This window comes from Periplaneta americana, chromosome 8 (assembly GCF_040183065.1).
Source record: "Periplaneta americana isolate PAMFEO1 chromosome 8, P.americana_PAMFEO1_priV1, whole genome shotgun sequence".
NCBI classification, from domain to species: Eukaryota; Metazoa; Arthropoda; class Insecta; order Blattodea; family Blattidae; genus Periplaneta; species Periplaneta americana.
Window position 1 is genome coordinate 33,899,728 of NC_091124.1, and position 12,523 is coordinate 33,912,250.

The 12,523-nt window shown below is 38.9% G+C and overlaps 1 long non-coding RNA gene across 1 annotated transcript in view; it reads right to left on the bottom strand.

Moving 5' to 3' along the window:
* The window catches only part of LOC138704643 (uncharacterized), a 219,116-nt gene extending 208,896 nt beyond the window's left edge, over positions 1–10,220 (bottom strand). Inside the window, exon 1 of the long non-coding RNA XR_011333382.1 lies at positions 10,174–10,220. This is a non-coding gene — a long non-coding RNA (uncharacterized lncRNA). The remainder of the gene's footprint in view (positions 1–10,173) is intronic.
* Positions 10,221–12,523: the final 2,303 nt, after the last annotated feature.

Here is a 12,523-nt window from a genome sequence, read left to right on the forward strand (position 1 = left end):
GTGTCTCGTTCAAAGAAAATCGTAGGGTCTAAGACCATCGCTTTCTGGGTTCTTCTATTGATGGCAATTATATCGACTCTTCTATGAGAATCATCTTCAGACACACAATGAATCTCCTCATGTACTTAGATTAGATTAGATTTATTTATTTAACCTGGTAGAGATAAGGCCGTCAGGCCTTCTCTGCCCCTCTACCAGGGGATTACAACTATAACATGACTTCATGTACTCCTCTGTTTCTTAGCAGTTTGGCAATTGCTGTACGGGCACGATGGTGTCTGTTGTTACACAGTAGCTCTCCCTTCTTACAGAACCCCAGTACGTGGCCAAGTAATGCACGAGGTAAATGCTTCCGGCTATAATTTTTCTCGTTTGTATCTCCGATAGAGACGTATTAAAGTCTTAAATTAAATTTATTACACAACAAATCGTTTGTGAGGTATATCTGATTTTAAGGCAGTAATTATGTCAGGCAAGCTGTACTTGTAGTTAGAAGTGGTGTCTTCGTTATTCTCTCTTAAAAGTATAAATATCAGTAAGTCATTTGCATCTTATAAAAGTATTCTTACCGATATGGGAAGAAAGACGATAATTGTAAGTGTTCCTGGTAGTATTTACATTTATGTTCAGTGATTTAAATAAGTTATACCATGCATTGTGGGTCCTTATCACCACGGCATGGCGCGTCCTCAGGTTGCGGATAGAGGAGACGACCTCCATATATGGAGGGTGGCTGCGAATATATTGAATAAGCAGTCCTGGACAGCCAATGAGGGGTGGTCCTCCAGCTTGGGGGTTGGGCGAAAGGCTAACAACCCATCACCGTAAAAAACAGCTTGTTGCGAATCCATACAATAAGCCTCGGAATGGGACTGATTCTCCGGCACAACCACAGCAAAAGAATAAGGTCATGAGATTTGGTAAGTGGAATTAAATGCAGAATAAATATAGGAAATGCCTGTTATTATTCGGTTGAGGTGCTTTTATCATCTAGTCTGCTGTTAAAAAATCTGAAAGTTAGAATTTATATAACAGTTAAATTACCGGTTGTTCTGTATGGGTGTGAAACTTGGACTCTCACTTTGAGAGAGGAACAGAGATTAAGGGTGTTTGAGAATAAGGTTCTTAGGAAAATATTTGGGGCTAAGAGGGATGAAGTTATATGAGAATGGAGAAAGTTACACAATGCAGAACTGCACGAATTGTTTTCTTCACCTGACATAATTAGAAACAAATTCAGACGTTTGAGATGGGCAGGGCATGTAGCACGTATGGGCGAATCCAGAAATGCATATAGAGTGTTAGTTGGGAGACCGGAGGAAAAAAGACCTTTGGGGAGGCCAAGACGTAGATGGGAGGATAATATTAAAATGTATTTGAGGGAGGTGGGACTGGATTAATCTTGCACAGGATAGGGATCGATGGCGGGTTTATGTGAGGGCGGCAATGAACCTCCGGGTTGCATAAAAGCCATTTGTAAGTAATATTTAAATATGAGTCCACCGCTATGGCTCAGTGGTCTAAAGGCCAAACATCTAGATGTTGTAGCGCCTCAAGAAGTAGAAGATTTAAATATTTGACCCAGTAACTGCACCTAGAGACCTTCATGAGATTTTCTGCGTATCCAGAGAAAGTTTAGGCTGATCTATTTGTAACTGTGGGATGAAAAATCAAAAGTTTTCTACCCATGACATAGGTTGAAAAAAAAAAAAAAACTAAATGTTTGTGCATACAGCAATGAAGCACTGTCAACTCAATTTCCGAAACGATTATGTTCTATTGTTTGAAAGGCACGTAAATGAACAGTTTTTTTTTACATCAATTGTGTCTATTAGCAAATCATAACTCATACAAAAGTAAAGATATGATATTAGAGATAATGGACGCGCATGGGTGAATAGATATAGAAGTCCATGTTTCATGACTTCGGCACTAGAATAAGGTGGTATTTAGTTTATTTAAACGCCACAAAAATTCAGTAGACTTAGTCAAAAGTCAAAACTATTTATAAACAAATTAATTAAAATTGCATTCAATATATTCCTATACTGCGTAAAAGTTTGTGCTAAAAGCATATCTTTAAATTTATCATCAATAGTATGGACAAAATCTGTCTCCAATCACCTTTTTACTCCCGGGAAGTCCACACCTGTGCAGTAACGGTCAGCGCATCTGGACGCGAAACCAGGTGGCCCGGGTTCCAATCCCGGTCGGGACAAGTTGCCTGGTTGAGGTTTTTTCCGGGGTTTTCCCTCAACCCAATACGAGCAAATGCTGGGTAACTTTCGGTGCTGGACCCCTGACTCATTTCACCGGCATTATCACCTTCATTTCATTCAGACGCAAAATAACCTAGATGTTGATACAGCGTCGTAAAATAACCCAATAAAACTCCCAGGAAAGACCGATACTCAATTTTACACGAAACTAAATATACCTCTGGATTGTTCTTTATGTTCAGTGATGAGAAAAGTCTCGCAAGTACTCGGGATTGAACACGGAACCTTGAAGTCCGTAGTCAGCAGCTGAGATATCAATTAGGTCTCCGACCATACATTATTTTGTTGAGTAGAAAAATACAATTCCTCACTTCACAACAACTTGTATTTGTAACATTTACATAAATTTTAATCAAATTCCTAATGTAATAAACCTACCACTACTACTACCCAGCCAATTTCTTGTCCTCTTCCTGATCAGCTTTAGCTTTCTTCATTCCCTCTTTCTAGTAGGGTAAAGGTGCGTAATCCCATGATAAAATTTCAATTGACTGTCATGGAGTTGTGGTCTCTGACTTTTAAGTTTTTCAAATACCTAACGACGCCAGGAGATGTCTTCTTTTCTATTCTATTGACTACCCGCCTTTTGAATAGAAGCAGTCGACTGCAGAAGCTTTTGTTCAGCGAAAAGTGGTTGACCAGTAAGTTTTTCTTTCTCTTGTGACCGCTCCTGAAGAAACATTTTATCTTTCAGGTAAGATTTAATATAGCGTTATAAAAATGATATATTACTGTAGATTAAAGTCAGCTGAATCAATTTGTATGACTATTTAAACATTATGAGACAATAACAATGCTACAGGAGCTTTCCCATTTTCGGATTTATTTTCATATTTCTCCTTCCTGGCTCACTCGACCAGTGACGTCAACGCTAAATTGTGAAAATTGATGTCTATGCAAGAAAATAGTTCGTGGAAATAATAATAGAAATAAGTTATAGAAAACATCAATTATAATTATAATAAAATAATAGGGCATATATTTAACTAAATTACTGCTGTTGTTAGGAATATAAATAGTGAGAAATAATGTCTTATAATCCAATTTATTCAAATTTAATTTTGTATTGAATTTAACTTTGTTTATTTTGTTTATAATATATTAATATTTAATATGTATTCCTGTAGTTACACAAGTATTTTCTATTAAATTTGTCACTTAGGCCCCTTTTCTATGTTGTGATTTATTGCTTAATCCATGATAAAACAATATACCAGGACTTTAAAGTGTTTTTCCAAATACAGGTTTGTTTTCTGAGCAGTTAATGAGGATTATTGTAGTATAACGGAAATAGGATATCGCTCACGGAATTAGGAAACCATTATCACGGAATTTGGATCCCTGTCACGGATTTAGGAGCCACTGTATAACAATGAAAAATCATATATTATATATCAAACTTGTGAAACTGTTGACACTGAATGTTGTAAAAACTTTAGGTGTTATTTGAAATTTTTATTACAATTTTGGCATAAATATAGACTTTATTAAATATGTCACGGAATTAGGCAACTTTACCCTACAGCTTCATTTCTCATGGGTAAAAAATCCCCAAATTTTTACCCATTTCTGAAAATGAAAGGTGGCAACCCTGCTGTGGATGTCTATTGTTACAGGATCACTTTTCTCATTTTTACGTTCTATAACGACAGAACCGATAAACAGTTCCGAAATGTTGGATGTTCTTCATCTTTGGCGCGAGTCAAAAGTAAAAAATTGTGGAGCCAGTCTTGTGTAGTGTGCACGCCACTGATCGCGGTTACACTGGCAGCCTACCTATCCAACTGACACCGGGCAGCAGCGAGTGAAGCGGACAACTCGAAGTTCGGCGAGTCGAAGATAAAGGAATGACGATGCATAAGGAAACAGATTATATGAGACAGCCAAAGCGCACGAGAGGAACTTACGACAGCACAAAATAACAGATATATAAAGGCGAAATATAAGCGATAAGAAAATACGACTAAACTACGTCATTCTGCTCGAGGGGTACGTACGAAGGAATGACCTCATTGGAAAAGCCATTCTGGAAGTGCGAAATTGTCGAATAAATAATTTATCATGGACTGAAAGGGCGAAAGAATTACATAAACTAAGAAAAAATAGTAAACGACAAACACTCAGAAGTTTGAATACTAATTTGGCGGACAGACACAAATGTTGGTAATTTACATTAGACTGCGTAGGTACTTCGGCGGACATGTGAACAAGTGTGTTGATACAGGGAGAGGTGAGTAGGTAGAAACATGGGTAGGTACGAAAATAAATATACGGATAGGTACAAGTAAATAGTCAATCGGTAGGTGTGTAGATAGGTTGACTAGTAGGTTCGAATGTATATGTGTTCAAACAGATACGAGGCGTGTTCTTAAAGTAAGTTCCGTTTTCAATTATAGCCGTCACATCGCTGCAATCGTTGTTTTGCACATGCGTGTTTTCTTCTTCAATCTTCAGACAAGCTGTGCATGCAGTTTCAGAGCTTCAGTCCGTGTGTGTGGTTAGTTGTGATCAGTTGAAATGTTTAAAGTGCTCGAGCACCCCGCCGACTGTGAGATGCGCTCTGTTATCCGTTTCTTGAATGCGAGAAACATCAAACCAGCTGACATTCATCGTCAACTTTGTGAGGTGTATGGTGATGATGCCATTGGTGATGGAATGGTCAGGAGATGGGTTAGGAAGTTCAAAGAGGGCCGCGTCTCTGTGCATGACGAGCAGCATACCGGTCGGCCATCTTTGGTCAATGACAATTTGGTGCGTGCTGTCGATGAAAAAAAAATCATGAGGACAGGAACAAATTGACCATCCCTTCTACAGCCCGGATTTGGTTCCGAGTGACTTTCATCTCTTCCAGCACCTCAAGAAGTTCCTCGGTGGTCAACGTTTTGATGGCGACGCCACCCAAAATCTCATCTCGAAATTTGACTGGGAACAAATTGACCATCCCCCCTACAGCCCGGATTTGGTTCCGAGCGACTTTCATCTCTTCCTGCACCTCAAGAAGTTCCTCGGTGGTCAACGTTTTGATGGCGACGACACCCAAAATCTCATCTCGAAATTTGGCTCGGAACAAATTGACCATCCCCCCTACAGCCCGGGTTAGGCTCCGAGTGACTTTCATCTCTTCCAGCACCTCAAGAAGTTCCTCTGTGGTCAACGTTTTGATGGCGACGAAGTGAAAACAGCAGTGCGGGAGTGGTTCGCATTGCAGGCGGGCGAATTCTACAATGAGGGGTAGAAGGACTTGGTTCCACGACTCGATAAATGCCCCAATAATGGTGGAGATTATGTTGAGAAGTAATTGAAGTGTGGGCAATACAATGCAACAAAAATAGTTTGTAAATATCTTCCCGTTTACTTACTACACCCTTTTGGAACTTACTTTAAGAACACGCCTCGTACATGGACATTTGTACGTAGATACATGGGCAGGTGCGGAGAAGGTTACAAGAGTAGTTGCGCTTGTAGAAACACGAATAGGTGTATCTGTATAGATAAACACAGGGATAGGTGCGTAAATAAATAGAGGGAGAGGTGTGTAGATAATCAAATGGACAGGTGCGAAGGTAGATACATAGCTGCGAAGATAGGTACAACAATAGGTACGTAGATACATGGACAAATAAATAGATACGCTGATTTTTTATTTTTTATTTAGTAGATTATTTTACGACGCTTTATCAACATCTTAGGTTATTTAGCGTCTGAATGAGATGAAAGTGATAGTGCCGGTGAAATGAGTCCGGGGTCCAACACCGAAAGTTACCCAGCATTTGCTCATATTGGGTTGAGAGAAAACCCCGGAAAAAATCTCAACCAGGTAACTTGCCCCGACCGGGAATCGAACCCGGGCCACCTGGTTTCGCGGCCAGACGCGCTAACCGTTACTCCACAGGTGTGGACGATACATTGGTAGATACGTAGATAGATACATGGATGGTTGTTTGGATTCATGGGTAGATGCGTAGATACATGCATGGGTACACGGTTAGATGCGTAGATATGGATAGGTGCAAGGATGCAAGGATAGATGCATAAATAGATATATCGATAGATGCATGGATACACGGATAGATGCATAGATAGACACATGGGTGGATGCACAGTCTGATATACAGGTAGTTGCGTAAATAGATACGTGGATGCATGTATAGAGACACGGTAGGTGCATAGATAGATGGCTGGATGCATAGATACAAAGGTAGGTGCATATATAGATATATGGATGGATGTATAGAAACACGGATAAGTGCATAGACAGATACATGGATGCATGCTTAGATACATAGGTTGCGTAAATAGATACATGGATGGATGCATAGATATTCGGATAGGTGCATAGATACATGGATGGATGCATAGATACACGAGTAGGTGCATAGATATATGGATGGATGTATAGATACACAAATAGTTGCGTAAGAAGATACATGGATGGACGCATAGATACTAGGGTAGGTGCATAGATACATGGATGGATGCATAGATACATGAGTAGGTGCATAGATATATGGATGGATGTATAGATACACAAATAGTTGCGTAAGAAGATACATGGATGGACGCATAGATACTGGGGTAGGTGCATAGATACATGGATGGATGCATAGATACATGGATGGATGCATAGATACACGAGTAGGTGCATAGATATATGGATGGATGTATAGATACACAAATAGTTGCGTAAGAAGATACATGGATGGACGCATAGATACTAGGGTAGGTGCATAGATACATGGATGGATGCATAGATACACGAGTAGGTGCATAGATATATGGATGGATGTATAGATACATGATTAGGCGCATAGAAACACAGGTAGCTGTATAGATAAATAACTAGTTTCGTAGATATATTTACCGGTAGATTTTTATATATGTATGTAGGCCTATATGTGTTCAGATAGACATAGTCTATGAATAGATTCGTAGACAGATATACGGAGAGGTGCGTAAAAAGCATGGTTGGGCGCATAGATATACAGCTGATATGCAAGGTAATACACTGGTAGTTGTGTAGATTGATGGATTCATGACTACTTTCCAACGTACGATGAAATATGGACAGATTCGTAGAAAGACTTACACGGAGAGGTAAGAGCAGGTTACACGAGTACAGCGATGGACATAAATTGTTGAGCGAGCGAAAATGTTTCAAGATCTGTAACGTGGTTCATTACATTTATGTATATAGATAAATGTAGGTGAATGGATAGATACAAAGATACATGCGTAGATAGGTGAGTAATTATATAAATGGATAGATGCGTAGGTAGATACAGGGATATCTGAGTAGATAGATAAACGAGAAGTGCGTAGACACACAGGGAGTGCGTATAAAGCACAGGAATTGGAGGTGCGTATGACGATACATGGCATCAATTGATATTTCAACAAGTGAATAAATGTAGCCTATTAACGAACCAGTTAATATATGAACAAGCGAGTCACTCGATGTGGGTCTCTGGCGCTTCGTCAGCCCACGCAAGTTGTGTGGATATAAAAGGGAAAAGTTGAGACGGTGTCGGGTGAAGTTCCCGGGTAGCTCAGTTGGAAAGAGCGCTGGTACGTTCAACCAGAGGTCCCGGGATCGATTTTTTCCCTTGAAATTATTCAAATCTGCTTTACAGGGAGCCTTACCTGAAAGAGTATATTTGCATAATATATACGTCACTGTGTACGTTAACAGAAAACCACAATTCCAAGTCACACAGAGTTTGTGTGCACTCGATGTGGGTCTCTGGCGCTTCGTCAGCCCACGCGTGTTGTGTGGATATAAAAGGGAAAAGTTGAGACGGTGTCGGGTGAAGTTCCCGGGTAGCTCAGTTGGAAAGAGCGCTAGTACGTTCAACCAGAGGTCCCAGGATCGATACCCGGTCCTGGAACAATTTTTCCCTTGAAATTATTCAAATCTGCTTTACAGGGAGCCTTACCTGAAAGAGTAGATTTGCATAGCAGGATGAATGTTTGACTGAACAGAAATCAGAAAGGAGATTAATTGATATAGAAAATAAAATCTATTAACGGATGAATATTAATGAATGAAAACAGAGAAATGCTTCCAAAAACGAAAGGCAATTACATTAACAAATCAAACAAAGAATGAATGAGTGAAAGGATATAAAATAGGACCAAAAAGAAAAGAAAGACAAAAAGATACGAATGTTAGAAGAGGAGTAACAGAAAAAAATACATACGAAGAAGTAAGAGGAAAAAAGAAGAGGCAGATACTCTGCAATTGAATTTTGAAGGGAGATCTGAAAGAGAGCAAGAAGCCTTTGTGGGCTGGGGGGGACGAGTACAAGGCAGACAAAAGACGCTTCTGGATTTAAGAGCCCACATCGCGTGCGAGGGGGAAGGAGCGAAAGCAGATGAGTTCTCATCGCAGACTGGAATTCGCACACTAAGGCACACGCTCAGTTTTTATCTGCGTGCGGTACACACATCGCATAGCTCACCTCCCCTTCACACAAGAGCAACTCTGAGGACAGATAACTGTGGTGACGCGTTTAGTCTCGTGGTTAATACGTCGTACTCCCACGCCAGGCACCCAGCCTCGAGTCCTGGAGTGTTGCAAGTAGAATTTATGAGTTCAAACAAGTTACCAGGGGTAAGCTAGTCCTGTTCCTTCTCTCAATACCTCAAGGATTACCTACAATACGGGTATTTCAAGCGAATAACAAGATATAAAATCTGTGTAGGCTATGTTCATAAAAAATATATACAGTAGAGGCAAAAAGACCGGACTGACCCTTATAGCTGATTTCAGAGCCTTGTTCACTCCAGAGCACGATAGACTGGTAACTAAGACTTTTGTGGTTCGAATCCTGCCTGGGATGGACATTTTTTTTATGTTCCTTATTCAAATTTATTCCTAATACTTTTCGATTGCAGCGATATTATATTACTTAATTAACTTATTATTCCCAGAATATGAATTTTACCAGCAATCGAAAAATACTGTCGCTGTACTTGGTTTTCCACTTGCCTATTTGCCTATGAAACATACTGCCTATCTGCTTACATACGCTTAACCATCCATCCATCTATCCATCCATCTCTATTCATCCATCCATAAATCCTTCCAAGTCTCCATCCATCCATCCATAAATCCTTTAACTCTCCACCTATCGATCTCTAATCGTCCATCCAGCCATTGATCCATAAATCCTTCCAACTCTTCATCCATCCATCCACATCCATCCATAAATCCTTCCAACTATCTATACATCCATCCATCTCTATTCATCCCTCAATAAATCCTTCTAACTCTGCATCCATCCATCCATCCATAAATCCTTCCAACTCTTCATTCATCCATCCATAAATCCTTCCAACTCTCCATGGATCCATCCATCTCTATTCATCCATCCATAAATCCTTCCAACTCTCCATGCATCCATTCATCTCTATTCATCCATCGATAAATCCTTCCAACTCTCCATCCATTCATCTCTATTCATCCATCGATAAATCCTTCCAACTATCCATCCATTCATCTCTATTCATCCATCCATAAATCCTTCCAACTCTCCATGCATCCATTCATCTCTATTCATCCATCGATAAATCCTTCCAACTCTCCATCCATTCACCTCTATTCATCCATCGATAAATCCTTCCAACTATCCATCCATTCATCTCTATTCATCCAGCCATAAATCCTTCCAACTCGCCATGCATCCATCCATCTCTATTCATCCATCCCTAAATCCTTCCAACTCTCCATGCATCCCCCATCCATCTCTATTCATCCATCCATAAATCCTTCCTACTCTCCATCCATCCATCCATAAATCCTTCCATCTCTCCATCCATTCATCTCTATTCATCCATCAATAAATCCTTCATACCGTTTATAGTATATCAGTTGTCAATCATGTGCTGTACTTACAATGCCATGGAAACCAGATCAGAGACATCAAGGGGTAGATAAATACCTGAAACAAATGAAATGAGTATCATAAATACAATTTTATAAATTTAAGATTCGTCGATCTAAAAACAAATAACAAATAATAGGAAAGACAAGCTATGAATATATACTGTGTATCATGATTGTATCACATCTTTTAGTTTGGTCGTTGAGACCTGGATCTTTTAAATCAAATAAAATAAATATAAAAGCAAATAACAAAAATTTAATAGATAGACATACAGACATACAGACAGACAGACAGACAGACAGATAGATAGATAGATAGATAGATAGATAGATAGATAGATAGATAGATAGACAGATAGATAAGATAATGTAAAAATTAGGTAGGTAAATATGTTATTTCTACAAAGAGCTTTCTCATTCTTAAAAAGGACTGCGTAGATGCAGATAAAACAACCAAAGACGCCATGTTTCTCTGCAAGGGATGTAATACAGGATTTCAAGAGGTGCTATAAATTCATCCCTTCCACATTTTTGGTTAAATTTTTAATGCATTTAGTTTAATGAAAGGCTGGAAGCACCAGGGACGTAAAACCTCAAATTTCACCCTCTTTCCCACTATGTTTGTGTTACAGCCTTGGAAATATATATGGGGTTGCCTACAACATTTACAAGATGCAAATACAAAAGTGACCACATTCGTAAAATTTATATGCAAGGGGGTCGACTCCCTGCGAATGTGCATTCACGACTTGGCCACCTCTAATTCCGCCCCCCTTTTCCTTCTTATACGGGTAATACTGCCAAGTAACACTAAAAGGGGTTGCGAAGAGGAGGGGATGTTGAGAAAATTACAGAAGCGGAAGGATAGGGGTCAATTCCCCCGAGGTAGCTAGGGGAGCGGAATTATAGATAGCATTACGGGAACGGGTAAGAAGGAACGCCAAAGTTGCGGTTGCTAGGTGACAAGACAGCATGTCCCAACTTTCACGGAGTGACGTGTATTTCGTGGTTTTGAGACATTCAATTCTTTTTCTTTCTTTTTTTCTAATGATTAAATTTCTGAAAGGATACATTTTCTTTCTTGGAGTTTCCATTTTACTAACACATAATAGGCCTATGAAGTATAAACCACATGTAATGCACTGATTATTGCAAAAAAAAATATCCAGACAATACATGTTTTAGCATGCCCGATAAGGAAAACCTAGGTTATGACAATACAGGCACTTTGTATATTTATGTACCGCAATATATCCTGATATATTTTCTGGAATTTACTGATTTTCAGTAACTACGAGCGAATTTATCAGGGAATGATGTACATGAAATATAATAATTTTAGTACTAGTCTGTCTGTGTACAGCGATTTCTACTAAACTATTGGACGGATTTTTGTCCATATTCAGTATCTACAAGTAAATTTATCAGGAAATGATGTACATGAAATATAATAATTTTAGTACTAGTCTGTCTGTGTACAGCGATTTCTACTAAACTATTGGACGGATTTTTGTCCATATTCAGTATCTACAAGTAAATTTATCAGGAAATGATGTACATGAAATATAATAATTTTAGTACTAGTCTGTCTGTGTACAGCGATTTCTACTAAACTATTGGACGGATTTTCCTCATATTCAGTATCTACGAGTCAATTTATCAGGGAATGATGTACATGAAATATAATAATTTTAATATTAGTCTGTCTATATACAGCGATTTCTACTAGACTATTGCACGAATTTTGTTCATATTCAGTATCTACGAGTCAATTTATCAGGGAATGATGTACATGAAATATAATAAGTTCAGTACTAGTCTGTCTGTGTACGGAGATTTCTACTAAACTATTGGACGGATTTTGTTCATATTCAGTATCTAAGAGTCAATTTATCAGAGAATGATGTACATGAAATATAACAATTTTAGTACTAGTCTGTCTGTGTACAGCGATTTCTACTACACTATTGGACGGATTTTGTTCATATTCAGTATCTACGAGTCAGTTTCTCAGGGAATGATGTACATGAAATATAATAATTGTAGTACTAGTCTGTCTGTGTACAGCGATTTCTACTAAACTGTTAGGCGGATTTGTTCATATTCAGTATCTACGAGTCAATTTATCAGGGAATGATGAATGATATACTTCTTCTTCTTCTTCTTCTTCTTCTTCTATATAGGTCGTAACCTGTTTTTCTTCACGCTTTATCCTGGAGATTCACTAGATGTTGATTGCAGATCATTTTTCCATCTTTGTTGCGGCCTCTTCTTCCTCGGTGTTTCATGTCCCTGGCTACTTCTGCTATTCTATCATCTCTCATTCCTGTAACATGATTATTCCATTCCTTTTTTCTTC